General features: G+C 39.8%; 1 protein-coding gene across 2 annotated transcripts in view; it reads left to right on the forward strand.

Annotated features, from left to right (window-relative positions):
• LOC135501810 (leucine-rich repeat and immunoglobulin-like domain-containing nogo receptor-interacting protein 1-B) overlaps positions 1 to 26759 on the forward strand; it is a 130438-nt gene that overhangs the window by 83680 nt on the left and 19999 nt on the right. The window lies entirely within an intron of this gene.

The following is a 26759-nucleotide window of genomic DNA, read 5'->3' on the forward strand; positions in this document are numbered from 1 at the left end:
CAGTTCTCAAATCAAATGAAGATTTATCATCAGATGATTCTCCTTTCACTTAATGAATGTCACTTGTTGCTGATAATAACTTGACTCAATGTTATTCAACGGAAATTCACTAAATGTCACTCAGTCAATCCCATTTTCAAATATAGGCACACAAGTCTCTTTTGAAGGAATGACGGTAGTTCACTATTTCGAGAATTATAACACAATACCGCACATCTATCGACAATTATGAAAACTCGACGTTCACTGCATGCTCTCAAAATATAGCTTCTTCATAAATAAAAGTCCAATTGACTACTATACTCTTTCAAGATGACCCCTTGCGACTATATTGGTTATCGGATTTGACTGAAAATTGTGGATATTGTTGTGAGTACATAGATACATAATCACATGAAATTTGGTTACAACCCAATCATTAGTTTTGGAACAATAAGACGTTCTTTAATATTCAAGATGCGGCCTGGCGGCCATATTGGTTGATGGATTTGACTGAAAATTTAGGATATTGTAAAGAGTACATAGATTCATAATCACATACAATTTGCTGGAATCAAATCATTAGTTTCAGAGTAATAGGGCTTTGTTTAATTTTCAAGATGGCCCCTGGCGGCCATATTTGATGTCCGAGCGGGCCAATTTTTTGGAGTAGAATAGACGGTCTCTAGATACATGTCCACACAAGTTTAGAACCTTCTAGCTCAAATAGAAACGAAATATGCTACCTATCGGTGATTTAGGGAACTTTGACCTCTGTGACCTTGAAATGTAGGTGAAATGAAAAACCCGTATGATATGTAATGTATCCTTGCTAGAAATACCTACCGAAAAAATATTATGAAAATTCGATTAAAATAACGGGTCCTATTGCATGCTTTATGTTTTTGCATTACACCCCCTGCTGGCCAAACCAAGAATAATTTTGGAACTAAATTTGGTGTGAATCGCCCTAGGACCCAAGAGTACCTGTCTACTAAGTTTAAGTTTCTACGAAGTCCAGACCTCAAGCGGTTACGAAAACGTGCCGCGCTAACATACGCCGCCGGTGAACGACGACGACGGAGGCCACGTCATCGCAAAGGCTCACGAGGTTAGCCAAAACCTAGGGTACTGGTGTAAATGTAATTACATGTATTATTGGGGCCAGGGTAAGCCCATTCAAAATCTTGGGAACCGTGAAAGGTTTCGCAGGATTATTTTTCGGACCTTGTACTCACTAGTTACTGAGACCACACCTTCAACTTATGCGCCCCTGTGATCAATATTATAGCACACCTAAGATATCATATCATTCGTAGTTGGCAACAATTATCAGGCGGTAAAAATGGCGGACAATCGGCCAAAATCACGACATTTGAAGATACTAAAAAAGGAGATGGGTTAGTTGGCCTACCCATACTTCCAAGATGTGGCCAACATGTCTGGCTAATCATCACAGGTGTTCGTTAGAGGTGGGGACAGCTAGATCGCCTGTTTGAACGCCCGCAGCTGCGAGTCACCATCCACGTAAATAAATAGCTGCTGAATTTCTTCAAAAATTTCGAACAAAGCGGCCGTTTATCTGCGTATTTGTGCTCCCAAACCCGTTCTTTCGCCATCAGCAGAACGCATGGTAACATGGTGTTATGGTGAAGCCGTCACATCGCACATGCCACACGAAGCTAACAACCAGATTTCAGTCATAAGATAAGCCAAGCAGTTTGGCGATAAATTTTCCAGAAAAATGGCCCATTCGCTCAAGCCTGTTTTTGTGTGTGTGTCAAATAGGGCAAAATGATAAAAGCTAGCATATCGATGTGATCTTGTTTGAATGTTAGCCTTGATTTACGAGGAACTAGGGATTCCTATCAATCCCAGGGCGCGCTATGTCAACCTCTCAAAGCAATATGGCGGAACTGATACTATTAAGAGAAACGTGCGAAAACAGTAAAGTTGCGGCGATTATCACTCTGACAGGGAATGACAAACGAAAATAGATCTCGGCAAGCGACCTTATTCTGTTCACCGATAACTTTTAGGTCTGATTGCCTCAGCGGATGCATAGAATACTGACCGATTTCACTACCTGTAGGAGTAGCACTTGTTATCATATTGCAATTTCTAGTTATTTTTTGATTATTCCCCCTCATTTATAGAATGTCAATGCCAATTGTAGAGTAACCCCTTAGACTTAATCTATGTAAACATATCTATTTCGTACTGAAATTCTGTTAACCATCACAAAATATTGCTTTAAATCTTACCCTTTCGAACAAACTTTTTTTCAATGTTGGGGTACAAATTGATGCTGAGGCACTAAATTGGCCTGATTTTCTTGACTAATTACTTGATTTAAGTATGATACTTGCGTTAGTGAAAATTATTTTTTGAATAACTGTGAATAGCGTCAGAAACTATGACGGTCGGATATACGGTCTGATATTGTTCTGGTCTGGTCTAGTTCCAAGTGGACCCGCTCTACTTTCGGTCCACTTTTTTTGCGTCGTGTAAGCGTGGCAGAGGATTGTGAGACAGGTCAGGTCTGGTGTTGTTTGGTTTGGTCCCGTGTAAACGGTCCTATTTTTCCGTTGGCAACCTGTCTACAATCAAGGAACGTCACCGTTGGATCCTAGCCGGACGTCAGGCAGCATCATGTCTGTATTGACCAATCGTGTTGCCTTCGTTGAAGTCACATCTTAAAGAGTATTAACCATAGGCAACACCATTTCGGCTAGAACTTGAAATCAGTTTTTGATAAATGCGACATTTTATAAGTTTATCATCCGATCCGAATTAATACCATGCATTAAAATATTAAGTAAAATAGCTATACATGTATTTAACAACAGTTACTTTACCAGTTAAATAAGCTCTTTTATCGACTCATTAGTATAGGAGCCAATCACGTCACGTCATTTAGGTGAGGTATGATAATTTTCAATATTTCATGGCATTATTTTACCTCTGACGTCATCAATGACGTGAAATTGGAAATGGCGGCCATCAAGTTTTTGCTGACGAAATCGGCGATAAAAAACAACATTTTTACGGCGATTTACGCCAGGATTTTGCACAGTCAGTGTCTTGAACAGTCATTGTCTTGAATTGTGCCAAAATACCAGGAAGGTTGCATTAAGTGTGATTGTTAAATCCATGAACAGAAAGTACAATAAAGTCTTCTGGTCGGGCATGGACTGGCTTCAAACATTCATCTGCTAATTTAAACACTACACAATGTACAGTACATGAGTACATGCCATGGCTACATACATTTGCGAGTCCATTCGCCGATTGAAAATAACTAGGATACTACCGTCTCGACCGAATTTATTATGTTTGCAGTAATAAAAAAAGGCAAAGCCTCTGGGAAATAACGTTTTTACTTGACAAATAATTTCCAATATTTTATGCCTGGACGTGAAGTATTTACTTATTATCAATTCATTATTCATTATTGCAGGATACTATGCATTGTTATGTGCAACCTGTTCTGCGTCCTCAACTCAATAAATTCCACGTCAGGTTGTTTATCAAAAAATAGTTATACTCCTTTGCATAACCGGAACAACGGTAACCGTCTATTTTAAGCATAATAACGTCATAGATACGAGAGCCAATCAGGTACTTGCAATGGTTTTCCTTGATAGTTCAGTTCTGCTGATCAGTAAGTACAATCTTGTTCAAGAGTAAAAAGACACCAAATACACAAGAATATCTCCCAAACCACAAAGGCTACGCAATTCATGTTTTCACCAGCTATCGATAAATATGTTGGTCACAGAACAATGTTATTTTGATAAGTTTTGGAAACAAGGAAAATGGATAAAAAATAAAAATTTAAAGACGATTTTGTTTTCCTATTTTTTTCAAAATCACCCAATTTCAATTTTTTATGTTGGTTCATATTCTTTTATATTTATTTAGAAACTTATCCCAATTTTTTTATCTGAAATACACTAATTAAGCCAGTTTCCATTGCAACTTCTGCTTAATTTTGTGTCTGAATATCTCTGAATTCTTCAGCCCATAAATTACTTCTTAAATGGCCCCTCTCCTATTGAATGGTACATCACTCTCTTGTGGGTAAGTAGTAGTGGCTTAGTCATAGCCCAAGACCAAAGGAACCGTATTAGTACATGTGTATTATGGTTTATCAGTAAAACTGAGATAGGGAAATTTAGGAAGAAAATGTCAATGAAATGGTCCAGGGACCATGTGCTCACCTCGGGTAATGTAATGCATGTCATTTGCACTGAATATGGGGAGAACAGTTTCTGGCTAGTTTCACCAGTTTTGATTCCATTGAATAATATTCTTCTTCTTGGCTCAATGGCACAAAAGAAAATTACCGGTACCATCTAAGTATAGTATTATGGTTATAAAATTGACTGAATTTCAGGGTTATTGAAGAGTGTACATGTCACATGGAAATTGGTTGACATATGTTCAGCAGTTTAGGAGTAATAGGACTTCGTTGGATTTTCAAGATGGCGGCCTGGCGGCCATATTTGTCATGGGATTTGATTGAAAATTAAGGATATAGATAAGAGTACATAGATACTTAATCACATGAAGTTTGGTTGCAATCCGATCATTAGTTTCGGAGTGATAAGACTTTTTTGTAATTTTCAAGATTTTCAAAATCAGGGACGTTGTAGAGAGTACTTCGACATACAATCCCATGAAATTTGGTTTTAATCCGAATTTGTTTGATTTTCAAGATGTGGCCACCTAGCGGCCATATTTGAAGTCCACGCGGGACAATTTTTTGGGTGGAATAGAGGGTCCCTAGATATATGTCCTCACAAGATTAGAACTTTCTAGCTCAAATAGAAACATACCATCAATCGGTGATTTAGTGAACTTTGATCTCTGTGACCTTGAAAAGTAGGTCTAATCCAAAACCCGGTGATATGTCATTTAACCTTAATAGATACACCCATCATAAATGTTTTGTCACTCTACGTACAACTATTAGCTTCAAAAAGGCAAATAACCAATTTCCAAGATGGCCGCCTGGAGGCCAGAAAGTAGGTCATATCGGGAAAAAGAAAAAAACACCACTGGGCATATTGCCCAAAACTACCATCACACCAAGTTTTAGACATCTAGCGAAACGTGCTCCACTAACGGACGACAGACGACGGACGACGGACGACGACGGACGGCGGACGCCACGATATCGAAAAAGCTCACCAGAGATGAGCTAAAAACTATAGAAAACTATAGAAAATTAATATTTCTTGATTTTCGTAATGGAATGAGATCAATAAGGTTTTGGGATTGGGATGCTGCATGAAATTTTGAAATCGGATGATTTTTCAAAAATTTCACTTTTGTATATATATTTTTTTTCAATTTCCTCTTTTTCAAAAATGTATCTAACATACATTGTTCTAGGACCAACATGTTTATCGATAACTGGTAAAAACATGAAATCCGTAGCCGTTGTGGTTTGAGATATTCTTGTGTATTTGGTGTCTTTCCCCCTTTATAACAAGACTGTACATGCAGAACAAAGTTTTGATACAAAAGCTTATTTGTTTGTGAAATTGACATGCACATTTCAACACTAACCAAGTAAAAGCATATTTATGTTTTTTTTCCGGATTCTGGATCATCACATTATCGTTTTACTCTACACTGTATCAGGCTTTTATCATGTAATTTGCACAGCTAACATACAACATCAAGTCAATCGCTATCTAAATAATTAAGACATTCCAGGTCAGTGGTCTTAAGCTATTTGAGAATAAAGTATGATATGTTTTTATTGGCCAACCCGCTAAAAGAAATGGTAAACCTGTACATGCGAGGCGAACCCGACTTGGTAGCTTTTAGTGGATTTTTTTATGTGTTTTTTTGGGCCAAATACCACACTTTCATGTCACATTTAAGTGGGATCTAACAGAGTTTAATCTTTTTATCATGTCAAAATGTTTTTTTGACAATTTGCATTTAATTTTTATCATGCTACCTTTATTTAATTAATGGCTGCCGAAGTAAATGAAAAAAACTGTGACATTGCATTGTCCAACTCTTCCATGGGATGTATAACGCTTTACCTCAACCAGAGTCTTTCAATCAACCAAGACTCTGATTTCCAATAATTCGGAAGCGGATCTCGCAATTAATCCCGCATGCCTCGCTTAATTCGGGGTCGGGTCGACGGTTAACCTGACTATTAATGTTCTGTTATATCAAGAATTCATAAAGACTAGTCTTTATGAATTCTGTAGTGTTCAATAGTGTTCATTCTTGACTGTAAAAACCTCTCGTAACGCAGTCATTGCAACAGGAGTTCTATCATCCAAGAAATCTCCTGAAACAGGGTTTCGATGGTTACGATAGACTTGATGATTTGGCTTGATGATCAGTCGGAATACTTGAGGGCTCCGATCTGAACATCAGACACAGACGTTTCACTGGCAGAGGTCATGAAACCGTGAAGTCGTACGACAACAAATCTGGTAACTTAAAGTGATTAGGCTTGTAGCGTAAAGTCATGTTACCTTGAAATAAGGTTTTATAGTTTTGAAACATTCAACCTTGTTCTTTTCTTTCAGTATTCATGATTAGGTACATATTCATGATGATTCTGCCAGGAGCTCAGAGAAACCCCTTACACACCCACTGATCAAAACTAGAGTCTTTCAATAAAGAGTCTGGCAAATAGGGAACGTATGGTTTCAACATCAAAACCACCGCCCGTTTCAAAAGCCGGGCGTTGTGGCAGAGCTCTCGGGTAACCCATTGACCCAATTAATCTAATTCCGCACCACTGGAACTTGAACAAATTCTTCGATCAGCTGAACATAGCCATTGCAGCCCATAAAAATGTTCATATGTTGATTACGGAGGATTTAGGTCCCGATCTTGTGGAGATGCATGAACCTCACACAAAGTTTCAAGCCTGGCGCTTAAACAGTCTTTGTGGTATGCAATTTAAAAGAAAATGGTTAAAATTTCCGAAATGGACTTTCGAGCAGATTTGTTTGGCCAAACTCTAACGTGGTGGATATACTTCTCAACATAATATGCCCTTATTATGACTGCTATTGCCTCACTCAAGTTTGGTATTGCTTGTGAGTTTTCTTCCTGGACATGATTTTATGATGCATTACAATACTATTGTGTCATCTTATAAGAGACAATGGTTCAGTGCTACTGATAACAAACTAGTTGAGTTTTTATACACTGAAAGACTCTGACCGAACCAACGTTGGAAACGTCGTTTTTTGGCTTAAACCTTGAATAAATGTTACGATGTGTACACTGATTTTAAGTCATATCATAAGATACAACAGTAAAATATGTGCCTGTTACACGTTTGCCATTAGTTACAACCTAATTTTGGATTTTTAAAAAACAAGTAGCAAACTGATCAGTGAGCATGATGATTGCACGCCGCTTAATAGTATTTGTTTTGTTTGGCAATTAGCTGCTGATATAAATTTTCGAACACAACTGCCTAAATTGTTAGCTCCTTCTCATCAATATAAGTCAACAATTTTTATCATGTATTTGTAACCGATGAAACTTCGCATACCGCAAGCGCAGAGTAGCTGTTTTCGTCGAGTTATAGGTCGTTGCATTATCACGCTAATAGGGACCTTTCGCTACGCCGTTCCGCCGAGAAATCAATCGAGGACGATCGCGTTTTGCGTATGACGTCATCGATTGATGAGTAGCTTTGCCCGTTTCCGTTCTGGATTCGGTGAATGAAGCCTGTTTTTCTCGGCGTCTGTTCACAGTGGTTCAAGAAGAAAAATGACGAATTTGCGGGATTCTATGCGGTAAGGCACCTGAAGTAGTATGTAAAGTGGAGAGACTGTGTTTTAGAAGGGGAAAACAAGTTCATACTGCCCCGAATCGCCCTATTAAGCATGTTAAGCGGTCGTAAATCAGTCATTTATAGCAGCATGCATTGGATGCACAGGCTGGCGCAAACGTACTTTCCTTGCCTCCTAAGGCTTCATTTTCGATATAAAATACCATAAATTCATCATCTTCAATTGCGAAATTTGCAAGGCGTCTCAAGTTTGCCGCCATTTTGACGATCTCCATAGAAACCAAACTGTTTCTCGGTGACGGCCATGCGGAACGCGTTTCAGTGTTTCCGGGAACGGGATCGGGAACGAGAAACGTTCTCGGTGTAGTGGTTCTCGGAACGGTGTAGCGAAAGGTCTCTATTGGTTGTCTCCCAACTAGACACTAACAATGCCATACTCTATGTTCTACCGGATAAGACCCTGGCTCCTCTGCAACGTGTGCTAAATTCCGCTGCTAGGCTTGTTTGTTGCCGCAGGAAATTTGACAGCATCACCCCACTGCTCCACGAGCTCCATTGGCTTCCTGTCAAGGCAAGAGTCATTTACAAAATTCTGACTCTTGTACACAAGACAGTAGTGAGCAGTGGGGGTCCGATGTACCTGTCAGATTTGCTGGTGGCGACAAGCGGTTGTACGAGGTCCACCACGTTCAAGGCGCTGAAAATCAGAAGAACTAAGTCCAGGTATGGTGACCGCAGCTTCTCATGCTGTGGCCCATACCTGTGGAACAAACTTCCTTTTTCCATCAGAGCTCTGCCAGAAACATAATTTAAGAGGCAACTCAAAACCACCTTGTTTGATGACTATTTGGGGGGGGGGGCCTTGAGCGTGGTGGACCACGGAAAGGCGCCCTATATAAGTATTTCTATTCATTCATTCATTCATTCATTCCGAGGTTGACTCCGATTTGACCCGAGTTAGCCCTCTATGCGTCAATCCTAGTAAAGCGCTGTCTGGAGCCATGGATCTGCACTGTGACGTCTTGCTGTTGACAACGATGCTTCCTTGTTATCGGCGAGAGCCCCGTTACTTGTTATTATTTGAACACATACAAATACACAGCGTACATTCGTCATCTTTTCCTATGGCTTCGAAGAATAAAAAACAATGGAAAAGAAAGTGCGTAATTTGCGCGGCTTCAGCCCCCAAATAGCTCGACAAAACAGCACTTCTATCACTGCCCTCAGTGAGCCTGTTGACGAGATGAAATTGAAATGACGTCACAGAATTCTGCCAACTTCGGAATGCTGACCATAGGTACCGCCATTTTGGCTACACCTCCAAATCCTAAGCAATTAAAACTTCTTGGCGAGATTCTCTCCGAATCACTCTCAATTTGCAAATGTACGTTTCTTTGAAGATATTAAATACAAAACTGGTCACACAGCATAACTGCATCTTGCTAAAATCCAATTAGCCGCTCCTACAAACACTACAAACAGCAGACTGCCAACGTGCTGTCATCATGGGTACCAATCCAGATGGTGATATCAATGCCATAGCTGCAGAAGTGCAACAATATTTTGATCTGGCCCCAAAGCAAGTAACCTTTGAGAACCAACAAGACCAAGTCTTTGCAGAAGCATTACAACAAATCACAACACGTGCAGATGCTCTAGGAAATAGGAAATGGTGATTTTTTAGTTGCCAACTAGGCAGCTAGAGCAATCGTAGCCCAGAATCTCACTGGTCCAGGTCTTTTTTTGGGAGATAACACATTGCGTGCGTTACATGGAGTTCTAGATTTCTCCACTGGTACACTTACCATCAGGCCTAAGAGAGGGCTCAGTTCTTTCCATCTTAGCCCTATACCCTACAACCCGGGCAGGTCAGAACCATTGTAGTGAAAGGGAAAATTCCCAAACTGCTGAAAAACTCGGAAGTAGTCTTACAGCCAAACAGCTGTCTTGAACAGTTTGGCCTGCCTCGAATGTTGGTAAAGTTGCACAAAGGCGCTACACCAATTGTGACCAAAAATGCATCTAGCAAGCCAGTCACCTCAAAGAGTCAAAACCTATCGTCTTAACAGACCTGTCTCACCATGTCCATGTGACGCAACCATTACCCCCTCAACTTCTTCATCCGGACATAACACCGTAGAACAGTGTGAATCAGACCTACACTACCAGAACTTATTAAAATACCCCCATCTTGATCTCTCTGATGTTGTTGCTAAACAGTCACCTAGTCAAATAATTCAGGATTACATATCCCTTGAAAATAGCACCTTGTCCAATGAAGAGAAGCAAGACCTCTACAGTCTTCAAAGATGCCTTCAGTTTGTACGGAGAGCTGGGTGACTGTAATAAATTTGAAGTAGACATATCATCAGCAGAAAATTCACCATTCTTTATCCGCCCCTTTCCTGTCTTTGAGCGTGATAAACCTATCATAAATAAGGAACTGAACAAGTTGGTGAAACTCGGCATCCTTCAGAAGGGTGTATTCTCTGCCTCCCAAGTGATGCTCCTGTCTGAGAAGGAAACAAATGAGAAGAGAGTTGTCTCTGATTTTCGATTTTTGAATAGTCGCATCAAGCAAGTGAACCAGAATTACTTTGGTCTGAGAACTGTTTTGGACAAGTTAGCTCGACTCGACACTAAGAATAAAACAGCTAGAGGCAAACAATAGAAACAGAGCATTGTTGAATATACATGTATGTACATTCAAATTTGTCTGAATGTCTATGCACCATTTTATCCATGAGAGAGGCTAGATCCGGAGTGTTTCAAGAAGGTTGGCTTATAAATAGAAAAGCACATGGTCTACGTTTAACACGTGACAGTCATGTGACTGAAGCTGAAGTAAAACATGGCGGCGCCAAATTCAGATTGGGAGAACCACTTCACCGAAAAGAAAAGTGATATTTGCGGCTTTATCCAGTCTTCTGGTGATGAATTAACACTGGATTTAATAAGGAGCTATGAAATAGCTACTAAACCGGCATTTGTGAAGTATTGGGATCTATGTTTAAATAATGTTTTAAATAAATAAACTTATGATCTCAGAACGAACCATGATATTAGGCTTAAATTTGTTTACGGCACCATTGAAGTTTGGTTTTGACTCCCATCCAAGTTAATCAACCAAAAAGGAGCAAGGGTGTCCCCCATCAGCTCCCCCCCCCCCCATCTCAGACCCCTATGGGTTAATGACTAACGGGAAACACCAATTCTTAGGTCCAAAAAGGGTTAATACTGCTCGAGTGATTTGCTCACATATGTCGATCAGTCCTATCAAAAAGGAAAGGAGGCAAGAAAAGGGTTAATACGGCAAATGTCAAAAAGAAAGGGTTAATGCCAGGGGTTCAATTTGAAATACAATTTCCCTCAAAAAGACCAATAATTGGGTCCAGAAAGGGTTAATAATGCTCTGAGTGATTTCCTCACATTTCCTCACCAATGCCAATTAGCCCTAAAAGGGTTAATGTCAGTTTGAAATATAATTTCCCTACAAAAAGTCAAAATATTAGGTCCAGAAAGGGTTAACCAGTTTATTTCTCAAGTCCATGTGCCACGTGGATGTTTCTCAAGTCCACGTGGATGATCTATTGATAGAGTTGGCGCATGCGCTCTAAATCATAAACATTTACTGGAAAATAACCTCTTTGAAACACTCCGGATCTAGCCTCACCCTTTTATCCCTATCTTGATGTAGTGTACATGTGTACACCAAAGAGTAGGATGTTTGATCACGTGACCGCTGAAATTTATGTTGAAACTGATTAAATGGACCTGAATATACCCAATATACTGTATGTTCTGGGGGCTCAGCTGAATGTAAAGATGCTCATTTTTGTCTCCTAGGTTAGTTTATATAAATATTCCGTCACAGAACTGAGCTAACAATGGTTTCAAATATGGCCGCGTGCCAAATAAAAAAAACCCGAGAAGCTTTGCTCGATCCATCTGATTGTTACTTCATATAATGAGTGCAATTAAAAGTTGAAGGTTGTCACAGAGATTAAATCGTACTAATTGCGATGGTTCCTTCGAGAGAAACAACCCAGTAGACAACCAGTAACTGCAATCTGGACTTTACATCAATCCGTTGAAGTTCAGCTTGAAACAAATCAGTCCATTATATGCATGGTCACAACCTGGGACAACTACATGTACATCATGTAGTTAATGATGTCTTGACCTCTGTATCGATTCCTTCATAGTGGAGGTTTTGAAAAACAAATCCAGTCAATACGTAGTCACACCTTGGGGCAAACAATTAAGGCAGTATGGACCTCAACATCAAATCCTTTGAAGTGCAGGTCGAGACAAGCCAGCCGAGTAGCTATAGGTGCATGGTCACAACCAGAAACAGTCTGGACCTTTACATCCATTCCTTTGAAGTGTAAGTTGGTTGTGACAAACTAGTCGAGTGAACATGATCAAGCCTAAGCCCGGACAGCCATGCAGTAATTGCCTTCGGCTTTACATCCGGTACAGCCAATAGTTTCAAAGTGCCAAGTCCAAGGGGTATGATTTTTTTCGTCTGCATTGATAGCGAGTAAAAACTTAACATATACACTTGATTTTTTTGTAAACCAACAGTCACATATGGTTTTCTTTATTTAATCAATTGTGAGGTAAGTATTACAGTGAAAAAGAATGAAATACTAGAATTGACTGGTGGTTCTTCTGATGACTGCGCGGGTGATCACTGAAGTTGGATGGGAGGTGCAAGGTGTTCGTTTGGTTCTATGAGTATGAGTGTAGCTCAGCTCCTCTCTCTCTCTCTCTCGGTCATCTGTGATGTGGTCGCCAAAAACGTTCAAATGCAGCTGTAGATAATTCCTGTAAAACATGATGAGAAACATTTTAATTTTGATAGCCAAGTTTTATAATACAAGACCAACATACAACAACTGATAAGGCGCTAATGATTATTGATCAAGGTAAAGATAGGAACTACTGAGGAAGTGCTCATGATCAAGGAAGTTCATTGATATGATTGAGAATATAATAGCAGTGTGATGAATCGGCCCATGTTGGATGCATTGTTTTTTGTACAGTATGCATGTGTGTATTGCATTATTTGTTGACATTTCAAATCTCCGGAGTAGATCGTCAATTGCGCTGTTTATTTACATTGTCAACCTTACCCGATGACTACAGAACGATGTTCATTATTGTCTTGTTTATTCACATTAGTTCTGCTATGAGACAATAGTTATTTGTTGAATAATCCATCATTTAGAGCCGGACTTTGAGATCGTTTTACATCAGATACTGCCGCCATTTTACAACTTTAGGTAACACGTGACAGTGACATAGCACATGAGCGTTTCGTCTGCTTGTGCATAAATTAAACCAAGTTTTGTCGGGCGATAAAAAGCTTGATATCTAAATAAATTGTGGGTGAAAATGTAAAGTAGTTAAACATATTGACTGCTGAATCATCAAGGATGGACAGCAAGAGCTCGGACTAGAAAAACAAGCTCTGAAGAGGCAAAATTTGTCACTGAATCTGAGTGATGATGGGTTTACTGCACATTTCTACAGCGGTGACTTGAGACACGTCACTTCCATATTCCGAAAATAAAGTCGACTCGACTCGAAGGTTGTTTTTACCGAATTGGGTTAAACCCGTCGTTAACGGAGCATATAAACAAATTGCTTTGAATCTTTTCTATGAATGTGTGAAGTTTCGTAACATAATTATTTTAGAAACGGTTTAAAATATAAAATTTGTCAAAATTTCAAAATCAGAGACTCTCAAATAAAGAGTCAGGCATTTAGGGAACATATGGTTTCAACAACAAAGCCATTTGTTGTCATCTAATGGGATATTCACATCTTATTTATTTTGACCCACTACAACTAGTTTTGGTGTAGGTTTAGTTTCGCGTTCGCGGTAAAAAACGAGAAAAAATGCAAAACGTCTTGTATTTTTGTGGTTAAATGTTCGCATGTTTAGAAATCCCATTTTATGTCTATTAAACTGTTTCTAATTTAATGTAACTGTTATTTAATGGGATATTTGATATTTTTGTGATTTAGAAGCCCAGTTACTAGTTTATTTAGATTAGAAAACGGTTCAATGTTTCCATCAATGAGCTTGTTTTGGCACTCATATAAGAGCAACGTTGTGTGAGGTATACAGTTCTGACATTGTTGAACAAGCAATTAGGCTTAACCCTTGTCAACATTTATGATGTGTACATCAATTTTTGAGTTACCTTATGAGAAACAATTTATAGTATATGTTGCCATTGATTACAACCTGATTATGGATTTTTTTATAACAAATTGCAAACAGATGAGAGTGCATGCGGCTTAATTGTGGTTTGGTTATTGTTATGTTTGACAATTAGCAGCTAATTAACACATCTGCCCAACTTCTTAGATCGTTTTCATCACTATAATTTATATTGTATGTATTTGTAACCCGATAAATCAATGTGTACCTAATGTGCAGAGTAAATTGTTTTCGTTGAATTTTGGTCATTCCATCATTGTTCTGCACCTCAGCTCAGTTTGTAGCTGAATTTAAAAGGGCTTCATCATGGCTTGAAGTTGATTGCCTGCGAGAACTGTAGGATCAATACTCTGCTAAAATCAATCCGGTCGAAATAAAAAGGTCGCCATTTTTCTCGATCATACGTCAGCGGGCAAGCAAACTCGCATTTTGCCAAAAGGCACGATCTCCAGCCTAATCCTCTCTACCTCTATTAGATTCTATGTTCAAAAGTCACTCTACATTATACATTGCGGCTTGTTCAAAATATAGTTTTTATCTTTTGGACGAACGGCTTGCCATATTTGTGAGGGTACCAATGATCTTGCCCAACTGCTCCTTGGTAATACCGGTGTTCATTGACGCCATAGTATTATCAAAACACTGTGAACGTCTCAGGGGTAAAACTCTCCTAGAGGTTTTGACAAGTCAATATCTAGGCGCGTATTCTTTGCACTAAGTCACCAATTAGATGTGATGTAATGCGCCTCTCGACCATCAGTGACGTTTTTCAAACGCTCCTCATTATCATGATGGTAATCTAACTCGTTCTTATTTTCAGATTGATCATTGTAAACTGACCCCTGTAATAATCAAATCATTCACTACAAGTAAAACCATAGCGGCCACTCATGACTGTGGCACAGGTAACCCAATTCATAGCGGAAAGCCCACCTTCTTTTATTGCATTTTAAGTCACTTTATAGAAAACTTAGAGCCCAGTGCTTGTGATCACATCTACCTATTCTAGCGTACATGCTACACAGCCCAGCACATGAAATAATCTTAATGTAATGATTGGCAATTTAGGCGAGGTTATACTGTGTCCATGTACCGTTAGTTATAAGAAACGGTGACCTGACAGAGTGCTCGTTCATTTGGACCCCGTCTCTTTAAAGTAATAGTCGGCTTTTTATTGCAGTATGTTTGTTCTTCTTCTAGTTAATCAGTAAACTATTTTTCTGAACGTGTTTGATGCTTTTCCAATTTTCTTTCAGCTCTTAGATAGTCGAAAAACGCGTTATTCGTTATTTTCAGTACGTGCAAGACCTCTCCCGCCCGCCACGTGAGTGCACGCCGCGATCCGAGTTCACCTCACCCCGCTATTAATTACACGCAACGTCATTTCCATTTATCGTCACAGTTGCGGGGTAATCAAGCACCATCAGCGTGACACGTCGGAAAAATCGATACCAGCACCATGACATCATAGGGTAGATCCTAGCGCCAGGAAACGGGTGTTTTATCAGCAAATATATCATAATTATTCACAGTTAGAATTTCATGGTTCTAGCTATCAGCGTTCATGAGATATTGACAGAATAAGGTTTTCAAAGATGGGCCGCCTGGAGCAAAGAAAGTAGGTCAAATGGCTAAGATTTTTTAGCTCAGCTGACTAAGTCAGCCTAGCTTGTCAAAAAGGTTGTTCAGTGGCGTCCGTCTGTCCATCCATCCATCCATCCATCCATCCGTCCATCCGTTAAACCCATGGTGCACATTTCGTAACCGTAAGACCTAGAGACTTCAATTTTGCATTTCTGGATACTTCTGGTCAAACTCTACTTTCAAAACAAAATTTGTCGCCATTCGACCTACTTCCTGCGAGCGAGAGTGCATGAAGGAAACACGCCTATATCGGCCTAGGAGCAGCAGAATTAGTCGAAATATGCTCTAATATTAAGATAAAATTCTTGAAAATCTATTTTATTGAGAAAAAGTTCAAAACTTTAACAGGAGAGGGCGCTACCTGCCTTTTTATTATTTCTGCCGATTCAAATTCCCGCCCGATGACGTCAGCCATCAATGAAGTCTCCTATTTGTCAGTTCTCAAAACATGGCAGCTACACAGCAAAAGCAGTAGCTCCAGGAATAAATCACTGTTCACTTCAGCTTCGTAATCGATTGTACCCCCACTTTATTGTGTTTTGTGTGGTGTTCCTATTCAATCAACGATGTAAGGCCTTTTTATGTTGGTTTTAATTGAGAAGGTGCATTATAAGCGGCGTACGAGATACCGAAGCGGAGACAAAATGGCGGCATGTTGTTTACGCCATGTGCAATAATCTTGGAGCTCAATGACACTCAAGTACCCAATTTTCTGCTTAAAAATGAGTCTGGTAGGCGATATTATCACTAGTTTGTTTCAGTGGCAGTCATAAGGTCTTTAGGGACTAATTTCAGAAATTAGTTCTTGAAAATTTGGCCCCATTTCTGTGAAAACGATATCGGAAGTGCATGCTCTGTTCGCGATGACATCGCCGATGTATTTTGAAGTGGAGAATTCCCACAGTATGTGCAGTGAATCGGCATGATTCTGTTCGCCTATTAAGTTTTAGTTCTACGATTCTTTCATGAGTAAAAAGTAGACATTCTAAGCAATACAATAATGTCACTCCCAGAAAAATTGATTGGAAATTGAGGGAGCTACGGCATTCTGTTCGGCAACTGGCAGCGCTGAAAAAATACATTGCATACTGCATGTACAATACCAAATGGCACATTTTAAAAAGCGCTCATTGGACAACGTAGGGAATCACCAGAAATGCCGTCATCGCTGGTCTAAATAGAAAACTACGGTGGCCCAGTAGAGCACAAGAAAAGGTTTAGCATTAACTTCGTCATGCAAGCTTCAGCAACAGAACGATTTCTCATGAATGATTTATTTGATCATCATCAGCTTGTTTCCCCTGATAGATAAAAAAAATGATTTACAATTTCCATCAAAGTTTTCTATTTTGTGTATAGTCACATGTTATCTAACTGGCAAGGAGCCAAGCAGTTTTGAATATTCGCGGGAAAATACTTCGTACTTGTAAACGAGGCTATGACAATGAGTATCCTCATTCATGGCATAAACTTCATGTTTCGGTAAATATTTTCATACGATGATTTCACCCGAATTATGGTCAGGATTGAGGAATGAACAGTGGCATAATTATGTCAACCAAAAACATTGGTGCCGTAGTGAACGCAAGGGGATATCAAATACCATGGAGCATGCCATTTTCATGCATAATGAACTAAACACCGGGAAGATATTAATGATGTTAACTCAGCTGAGCGCCAGGCCCTTGGGCCTCTTGTTGGTATATCAAGTCATGTTGCCATAAGACCTCCACGCACGAACTTTCAGCTTTCTAGACTCAAGAGCAAACGTGCCACCATTGTTGACGGACGGACCACGCCAGACGCCGGACGACATACGACGCACGACGGACAAGACGTGACGATATAAGCTCATCCAGGTGAGCTGATAAACGTTTTTTATAATACTTTTGAAGTACTATCTTCAAATAGTAATATTTTCATCATCATTAAGAAATACGTGTAGTACTATTTTCATTATCATTCAACACGGAAATTTTTTTATCTGAACGTTTGAATGCGATTATGGAGGACGCTAACCATGATTTCAGCCCATGCCTTTCCTAACTTTTCGAGGGCAGTGTATACTTTTAGTGAACCTATCTTGAGGGAAATGTACTGGATACAAAAAAAAAACGCAAACAAAACAATGTATAGTATATCAACAGATTTTTCACTTTTTCATTTTTTTCTAAGCTCCGTAACCTTCATTCTACACTGTTACATAAAGGTGCCGTATTCAGTATTCGAAGGATTACGTGGCATCATAATGTTTACCTAACGAGATATTTCCCAAGCCCAGATATCGGTGATCAATCAGTTGTCAAAATTGCAAAACAATTATCTTTGCTTCATATTTCCCTTTGGACATTATTTCTAAAGGAATAACAGTAGATCTGACATCCTTTCTACCCAACCCGAACTCGGGAGTAAAAAATATCAACTCCGTTACCATGGTGACTGATTATTATACACTCGTACACCAAAAGATACGAAATAGTGTCCTCAAATTCAATCTCCTACGCGTAAAGTAAAGAGGCAAATAGTAAAACCTGTAAGAATTTAAACTTATTTGGCATATCCGTGTGATAGCCATTGTCTCGAATTCAGTGGCACATGTTAAAATCTGATATGAATTATAAAACTAGAAATTCCGTCACTATAACAGCGAATGACCTGCATACAGACGATATCTGATTGGCGCCAATGGTGACGACTGTCATGGCTGTTTCTCTTTGAAAACGATGACCAAGCTGACTGATTTATTAGAATAAATATTTGCATTATCTGGTGCATCCCGTTAATACTGTCGAATACTAAGTACACTAATTCCTCATATACCGGTAGAGTGCACAAATGTTTTATAGATGAAGACGATGCTAATCACGCTGTAAGAGCAAACTTGTGAAATTTGAATACGTCACAAGTTTCTACCTTGATACTTCCAAATTTCTAAAAGCAGCCGCTTCGATAAGGTAAACTCAGTTTTTTCCGGCTGCCTTTGAGACTAACACGATAGTCCAATCTCTCGTCTGTTTGTGGTCGGCCACAGCTAGACGGGCGTCTCATTCGTAGGAACGCTATTCCACAGCTCTATTGATTGAGAACGAGCTAGGCACGCTTCTTATAGAATTCTCTTAGCATAGCAAGTGAGATTTCATTTTGCTAACAGAATGCGATTGATTGAAAAGAATTTGGTTTGGTATCAGCATAGGGAAGACGATATCTACAAGGAACATTTATATGAGGTTGTGAACAAATAAAATATTTTTCGCGAACAGTATTACATGAAGCAGATTTTCAAGTCAAAGAGAATTATATATAGAAAGAATAGATCTTCACCTTGTTCACTGCAGACTCCAAGCACATGACTTGTTCAAGTTTTAACTCCTGCACATATTAAATTGACGAGTGTTTTAATAAAATGCATTTATTAAACTGTGGAATCGAGGATTCCATAAACCAAAAAAATTGACCTATAGATCTTGGCGAGAAAATTATATCATTACTTCTAAGAACAAATTGTATAAGGCAATAAGCACCTCGACGACATTGATTCACTTGGTCATGGTGTGGACGGTTCAATTACCTCCGGTTGCGACCATGACAACCCTGGTATTTAGTCTTGATCTCCTGCATTCTGCGGCGAGGAATTAGGAAATATTACAAAACAGTTATGTTTGTGTAATCATGGCGGACAGTCATGACAGTGCACACAGGTAACGATCGCTGACAGTCTGCCTTCTATTTTTGCATTTTAAGACACTTCGTTAAATACTTTGAGCCTAGTGCCTGTTATCACGTCTGCCTATTCTGGTGCATATGCTGCACAACACGTGCAATGATCTTCACAACTTAGGCAGATATGGTAGAAAGAAGCGCAATTTCTACCCTAAATCTTCATATTCTGTCCGAATCCCCACCCTGGTTGTGCGGTGATGTGTGGCGTGTATCTTCATTTAGAGACGCCCAATCGAAATGTTGTGAGAATCATATACTCACTGGAGTATACCTGGGACCAATCGGGAGATTTGGATGGCATGGCTTTTGATTGGCTTGTCACAACAATAACACTTAAAGCATTTTTTAACCGCAGACAGGCATTTGGCGAATCAGCTTGGTCTACTCTTGATGAAGAGTTCCTGGTCTCTCAGACTCTGCAAATTTAAAATGAACTATAGGGGTGTTCGGAGTTCGCGCGGCAAACGAAAGGGCTTCCCCGTAGTGATTTGATATGCACAATTGTCACGTGACCCACATGCACAACTTTTACCATCACCTAAATTAGTACATCATACGAATCTGTATTTTGCCTTCTGACTGAAGGAGGAATTATTACAAATATTATCCAACATTGATATCGATTAGGCTGTTTCTCAAGAAAATGACCGCGGCAGTAGAATAAGAGATATAGGCGTCTCGGGCAATGACCTTTTAATCACAGATGACACGACTTGCTGTTTTTAGGGCTTTTTCTGAGGTCTCAAATGCAGCAACATATTTTTTGAGTATGATCTTTTTATACAATAAATCAGTTAACTGTTGGATGATACTGCGATATACATTCGAGCAAACGTCTCTGTGCGGTGGTACAGGCAACGTACCTGTAATAAAGTTTTAAGTCGTTTTCCCTTTAAAACTGTACTTTCTACATGCTCATAACTTTTTCCGAGACGTAATCTGGGAGGAACGCTTTCAAAGACAAATAGACCTATCCTAGCCTGTCAAACCATGAAATTTTCGTTGTACGCTATGCATGATAATTTCAGGGATTGGGGGGTCTGAAGTTAGGGGGGGGGGGGGGTTTTTGACGGCTTTTAACCCGCGAGTCAGCTTTTTCACCACGACTTGTTAAATGGAGCCTCAAAACCACATAGGTAAGCCAATTGGACTGAAACTTCATCATTTTCTTCATTTTAAACACACCTTATTCTCAATTTCAGAAAAATTATATCTTAAATGGAAAATACCATTCAACCATCTCAAACTGAATTTCTATTGTGTACAACCGCGTGACCTAGTAGAAGGAGGTTTTCGGTTGTGGTTACAACGAATGAATGTTGTTTAAGAAAAGAATTTAATTTCAAGCAACGGGATGTGATTCAATCTTATTTTGAACATATTTTAACTGAAATATGAAGAAAGAAAAAAATAGGCATTCTCTGGGATACCACCTTTTCTTAGCTTTTCTGGACCCACAATCTGTATTCTCAATCGCGGACTCGTCAACGCCTCGAGGAGGATTATTTTCAAAAATCTTGATCCAAAGGGGTTAAATTCACCATATTATACAATGATATCATCTTTTCGAATGGCCATGATTGAAAAAATATACAGAAATCAGATGAAAAGCATCAAGTTTGAGGATAGGAACAAGGATAGGGTTGATCGGGCAAAAAATGTACTCATGCCCTGCTCGCACACCCCTCTGCCCGCATAAAATCCCCCGGGGGGATTTTTGACGGCTTTTAACCTGCGAGTCGGCTTTTTCCGAGACATAAGTTCCACATAAGTAAGCCAATTGGACTGAAACTTCATCATTTTCTTATTTTTAAACACACCTTATTCTCAATTTTAGAAAAATTATATCTTAAACGGAAAATACCATTCAACTGGTATGGTGAGACCACGCATTGATCTCAAACTGAACTGGTTTAATACAGGTGCGTGACCTACACCTTACCGACTGCCTCCAAACGCCGTGAAAATCAATTCCAGGTAAAGGAGATACCATTCGTCATGTAAAAAATCCATTCAGTGAAACTCAAAATTTCCTGTATGTGTCAGTGAAATGTCTCTTTGAAATGAAGGGGAAGTTCATATAAGTTGCCTGTTTATGCAAAAAATCGCACCACTGTAGAACAACAATATTTCGCGTGCAGGATATTTTCGCGAATAGGTCATGATCGCGAAAATATTCTGCCGCGAAAATCACTTGCTATTCAGCAATAATTCCATGTCATAGTTGGCTTGTTTCCACAGGTATTTCATCCAGCTGGGCCCTACAAGTATGTCGATCTCAGCTATACACGACGAGGTGATTAATGAGATACCGCGTATGCCCTGTGCAATTAGCACGTATCATAATCACACCAAACAAACATAAATTCCACACCTCTTCAATAAATTCTGCCTAATTAAAGCAAATCTTTGTCTTAATTACTCCATACATTGAGACATGCTGACAGTGAATTTGAGTATACATGTACTTTTTCACCTAGAGCCACATATTAGGAGCTGTTGGTCAAAATATACAATTTTCAATTCATTGGCGGAAAAAATTCTGGACTCGCGAAAATATTCTGCTACAAATATGTCAATCGCCCAGCATTCGCGAAAGACTAATGCAGCGAAAATGTTCTGTTTTACAGTAATTGCTTCTATAGACTTCTCCAAATATGCATTATTAGACCATATCCACAACTCCGTGGATATGGTCTATTGTTTTTACTGAGCCGATCGCCAGGACCCGAGGAATGTGGTTTTCGACACGTATCTCCGAAACTGCCGCACGGAACGACCTGAAATTTGACTAGGTTACGTTTCATAACCTGCTAACGAACAACGTGTACTTTATTTTTGCAACCGTTGCTTACTTTTTTAGTTTTCGGGTGATTTTTGATGAAAATCGCCGGTTCTGAACCGTTCCGGTAATATCACTGCCTCCCGCGTTTTTACCGATTAGGCAAGTTGCTCAACGTTGATCTGTCCCCGACCTGAACAGGTGGGAGGATACCCGCTACATGGAAGAGCCAACAGACATTTCGTCTACGCATTCTAGACTGGGTGAGTGTGAATTTTTCGTGATTGTAATCGCCCTCAAATTTGTGTTGAAACACTGCATCAGACAAAATTAACTCATCAGAGGTCAAGAAAAGGATCTTAAGAATATATATTCGCTGTTAGTTTTGGTGATTATAGGGAGCACGTCCATCTTTTGAGGCAAACTTGTCATCCGAAAGTTTCCAGATCCCCGCAATGGCGGATATACATTCATCAAAAAAATTACGAATTCGGGCAAGTTTCATCAAACTGTGCGCCTTAAACACCTAAGGATGTCTCAAAATCACCCAGACTCTACACATGAGATATACCTTCACTGAAAATAATTGCTGAAACCTCGCTTAACGTGTCGCGAGTGCTGAAAGCAACAGTTTTGGAGATCGTTTTTCTGTACATCCTGCTCACTCCTGTAGAAATGTACAGTAAAGCACGTATACACGTGCAGTGTAAATGGACACACGAATGTACACACCCTCTGAAAATATTGTCAGCAAAGGTGATAAGTGTTTGTTCTGAATTATGACAATGAAATTCATAGACTATTAGCAGGTAGTCAGTGTCTGTTGGTCTGAATAATGAATGATAAATCTTCTGGTGAAGTTAAAATATTTCCTCGCTCTGTTTTACAGCCTGACGGGGATGATCAGCATCTGTTCTGTTCTGCGACCGCATCAGTCACGGATATAGGAGCCTTGACCACGAGGAGCTGATGAGGCAAAGTCGTATAACCGTCTTAACCTTGACATCGGTGCAGTGCTGAATGTGCCGTCCGAAGACAAACCAGTATAATATTCCAGCCGTATTTCGTTCTTTTTCACTGTAATACTTTTACTTCAAAAAGACTGAATAAATAAACCTACTGTGGCAGTTACATAGTTTAAAAAGATATTATTGCATGTTACGTTTTTACTCTTAGTGCTGATCGGTCATACCCTTTGGGCCTGGCCGTAACCTTGCATACTGGTTGTCTCGATGCCGTATGCTATGACCATGTATATATCTACTGGACTGGTTTGTTGCACCATGTCGGAGGAATTTTATGTAGAGATCAAGACACTTCCCTCGCATCACAATCTACACCTCAAAAGAATGGTTGTAAAAATCCTTTGCCATGATTCCCGGTTGCCCCTATGTTGTGACCATGCATGCATCAATGGCCTGGGATGTTGCAACCTACACTTCAAAGGAATGCGAAGTCTAAATCACATTTATTTGTTGTCCCCAGGTTGTGACTTTCCTAACAGCAATTGCAGACCATATCCCTGGTGATAGTGTTTTGTCATCTTAAAAATGAGCACCAGGACAAAGCACCAAAAACCTGCCACTTAAGATCAGATCAGAAGTTACCTACGTGGTGCCAGTACCCACAAGTGCATGATTGACACCTAGATCATTTGAAAAAAAAATTGGCAGCAGAACCATGTGTGCATGGAGGGAGGTATTATAATATAAATACTGTGGAGACGCAATGTATTATTGGTCGTCCCAACATTGGGAGCTTTCATCCCCGATGGCCAACTGGTTTCCCTCACTCGACCAGAAAACTCATCAAAAGATACGAAAGATGTTGAGATTCAGATTACATTTGCTTGTTGTCTGCTGGATTCTGACCATCCATATGCTGAGTTGTTGCAGTCCCAGAACCATCGCTAATTCTAGTATTTATGATGCACCTACTGTCACAACCTAATTCAGCTGGTTATTCAGGGTTATTTGCCTCTGATTTATCTGGTTATATCCTGGTGCAAACCTAATTTCTCAACATGACAAAATACTTTCACCAGGGATATGGTCTGCAATTTGCTGTTAGGCGAATTGCCCAATACTAGTTAGTGGTTAATGCTGCTGGCTACCGCGCAATGGTAGTTGATAAAGCTTGGCATCAGTGAAACCATGTAACCAGTGATAAACTTTGGAATAGTCAGTACTAAACCGTGGAATCACTGTGCAGGTACCGCGTGAAATCGGGCGCGTTCCTTCCACGATTTATACCCTCCCAACTGCCAATCTCGTCCCAGCTGACTTTATTGATAGCAATTTGACAGAACTACAGCTCAGAAACGAAGTTTGTCAAGTCCTTTTTAGCTCACCTCTTAGCAGAGGTGAGCTTATCCCATACCGTGGCGTCCGTCGTCCGTCGTCGTCGTCGTCGTCGTCGTCGTCGTCGTCGTCGTCGTCGTCGTCGTCGTCGTCCGTCGTCCGTTAGCAGGGCACGTTTCGTAACTGTTAGAGCTATTGAGTTGAAACTTAGTACACATGTACCCTTATGTAATGACACCTTGGAGACCAAGTTTCGGTTTGATTCGTTTCATGGTTTGGCCACCAGGGGGCCAAACGTTAAAAGTGAAAATATGCAATATCTCCCTTAATAGTAGTCGGGAAATTTTGAAAAAAATATGGTAGGTACTTCTAGCAAAGGTGCATCATATATCCTCCGGGTTTTTGATTTGACCTCCTTTTCAAGGTCACAGAGGTCAAATGGTGTAAATTAGCCGTTAGGATGTAACGATGGCACGTTTCTAAACTGCAATGACTATTGATACCAAATTTGGTACACATTTACCCCTTAGTCAGGTGATCTCAGGGACCAAAGTTTGGTCCAATATGATTCACCACTTGACCACCAGGGGGCAAAATCCAAAAACCTTAAAAATGTGATTATTCCTTAACTTCTTGCCCGATTGCCACCAATTTGATATCATGGGTACATCTAACCACCATACAGTATATGTCACACAGGTTTTTAATTTGACCTTCTTGTCAAGGTCACAGAGGTCAAATGGCGTAAATTCGCCGTCAGACCGTTACTATGGCACGTTTCTTAACTGCAATGACTATTGATCACAAATTAAGTACACATGTACCCCTTGGTCAGGTGATCTCAGGTACCGAAGTTTGATTTGCCGTTTGGCCTCCAGGGAGGGGGCCAAATCCTAAATTCTTCAAAATGCCATTATTCCTAGTAATGACTTGCCCGATTGGCACCAATTTTATATCATAGGTACATCTAATTCTAACAACCATTCAATGTGTCACCCGGGTCTTCTTTGATTTGACCTACTTTTCAAGGTCACAGAGGTCGAATGTACTGTAAATTGGCCATTTTGGGGAAATTGTAATTGCTTGGACCTACATCAAACCTAACACTACATGACACAAGACCATGCTCTTTATCCATCTTTCCTCCACATGAGGTGAGCACAATGGCCCTGGCCATTTCATTTGGTGCACTGAGAGCGAGTTTATTCTCGGTCAACCAAGTTCCGATGTTGCCTTTGCACTCCTCTATTTTTAGATACCATATTTTTATATACCCCCCGGCAGTCGAATTCAATATAATTTTTTGAACCCACATCTTTGAGGGAAAAGTAAAATACATTATATAAATACAATGGATTAGACATTACATACCTCGCAATTAAAAAAAAATACATTTCGACAGCTTAAAAACGTTTCAATAGAAGCCTATCAATATCAAGCTGGACGCCCCCGTTGTTATAGGTAGAGGAGTGAATGAGGGACCGAATAGAATCCACGGTCCCATTTGGAGTGACCCCAGACATCTTCGCCGTCCCCACTCACCACTATCAAAACGTACATCCATCGGAGAGCGTCCAGCTTTTACAATTCGGCCAAATAGTATGTGTGGGCAGCATTCCCCACTCAAGAGGTATTTAGATAAAATTTTACGGTAACACATTGAGTACACAGAGTTAGAAAGCACCACTCGTTTAAACAGATTGCATTGTTTCTTTAACAATAGGTCCCCAATTAGGGGAATACCAATTTATTATTAAATTTTATTTTTTAGTATTAAATGAGTCGATCGACATCACCTGCCTAACCCTAAAGTGTTCATACAATTTATCTGGCCACTTGTTAGAAACATGGAAACATAAATACATGATTTAGCTCATCCTCACGGACGAGCTTGGGACGCTGTCCTGCAACCTCGAAAACCTAGAACCTTGGTAGAGTAATGCCGTTTTGTGATCGCCGCTTCACCCTTGTTGCCTACCGCGAATCATGTAGCCTTGCACAAGGCAAAATTGTTGGATAAAAAATGCTGACAAATTTCTTGTTATAGTGATTAAACAGGGCAATTGTGGGAACTACCTAAGATGTAGCAAAGCGAGGATGAGGTTTTGTGATCGAGTGTCCACATCTTATACAAAGCAAGTCGGAGGTTTTCAGCCACGTTTTCGTGTTATCCATACTAGTCGATTTCGTGACGGTATAAACAAAGACAAACGCGATATCTTTGTCCGGTTCAAGGGAGAGCTACAAATATAACAATTAACTGGACAGATTCGTAAATAAGCTTTAAAGTACGACTACTTCCAATGG

This window comes from Lineus longissimus, chromosome 17 (assembly GCF_910592395.1).
Source record: "Lineus longissimus chromosome 17, tnLinLong1.2, whole genome shotgun sequence".
Classification (NCBI taxonomy): Eukaryota; Metazoa; Nemertea; class Pilidiophora; order Heteronemertea; family Lineidae; genus Lineus; species Lineus longissimus.